Source organism: Callorhinus ursinus, unplaced genomic scaffold, assembly GCF_003265705.2.
Source record: "Callorhinus ursinus isolate GAN/ISIS: 27379988/994484 unplaced genomic scaffold, GSC_fseal_2.0 scaffold14228, whole genome shotgun sequence".
In the NCBI taxonomy this organism is placed as follows: Eukaryota; Metazoa; Chordata; class Mammalia; order Carnivora; family Otariidae; genus Callorhinus; species Callorhinus ursinus.
The window spans coordinates 1-1,015 of NW_027411278.1; the positions used below are offsets into that span (position 1 = coordinate 1).

The 1,015-nt window shown below is 63.3% G+C and overlaps 1 pseudogene; it reads left to right on the forward strand.

The window, feature by feature from the left end:
• The first annotated feature begins 71 nt into the window (after window positions 1-71).
• Window positions 72-1,009, forward strand: LOC141372382 (melanoma-associated antigen 8-like; annotated as a pseudogene).
• Window positions 1,010-1,015: the final 6 nt, after the last annotated feature.

The window sequence follows — 1,015 nt, forward strand, 5'->3', positions numbered from 1 at the left end:
CTCTGCTGCCTGGACTGCACCCTGAGGAGCCATCCCACCTCTTTCTTCAGGTTCAGCCCGACACAAACACCATGCCCCTGGGTCAGAGGAGTGAGCTCTGGAAGCTGGAGGAAGACCCAGGCCCAGCCCAGGGACTGGTGGAGGTCCAGCTGTTGGGGGCTGGGGAGGAGAAGGTCCCCCGCGCCCCCTCCTCCTTCTCCACCTTGGCCTCCACCCAGTCCGCCGCCCCATTGGGCTCTTGCTCTGCCCTGTTTCTGGTCCCCTCGGAGGAGGGGTCTGCTGCTGGGTTCCAGAGTCGTCCCCAGAGCTCTCTGAGTGCCTACCCCTCCCCCACTGCCCAAGCAGCCACTGCCTGCAGCCAGCCTGACCAGGGCTCCAGCAGCTCCGATGAGGAGGGGTCCAGCCCCTGCGAGGAGCCTGAAGAACCCCAGCTGGGGCTCCAAAACATAATCCAGGGGAAGTTGGCCGAGCTGGTAGAGTTCCTGCTCCTCAAGTATCACATCAAGTAGCCGACCAACCAGGCAGAGATGCTGGAGATCATCGGCCAGGATGCCCTGGATGCCTTCCCTGTGATCTTGGGCCAGGCCTCCGAGTGCTTGCAGCTGGTCTTTGGTATGGATGTGAAGGAAGTGGACCCCAGCGACCACTCCTACATCCTGGTCCCCATCCTGGGCCTCACCTATGATGGCATGATGAGCGGTGAGCAGGGAGTGCCCAAGACCGGCCTCCTGGGGGTGAGCCTCCTGCATGGTGACCGTGCCCCTGAGGAGGAGGTGTGGGAAACGCTGGGGGTCATGGGGGTGTATGCCGGCCAGGAGCACATCATCTACGGGGAGCCTAGGGAGCTCTTCACCAAGGTCTGGGTGCAGGAAGGGTACATGGAGTACCGGCAGGTGCCCGGCAGTGACCTGCCTGCTACGAGTTCCCGTGGGGTTCCAGGGCCCACGCCGAAACCAGCAAGTTGCAAATGCTGGAGTATTTGCTCCGGGTCAGGCGCGGGCAGCTGGCTTCCTCC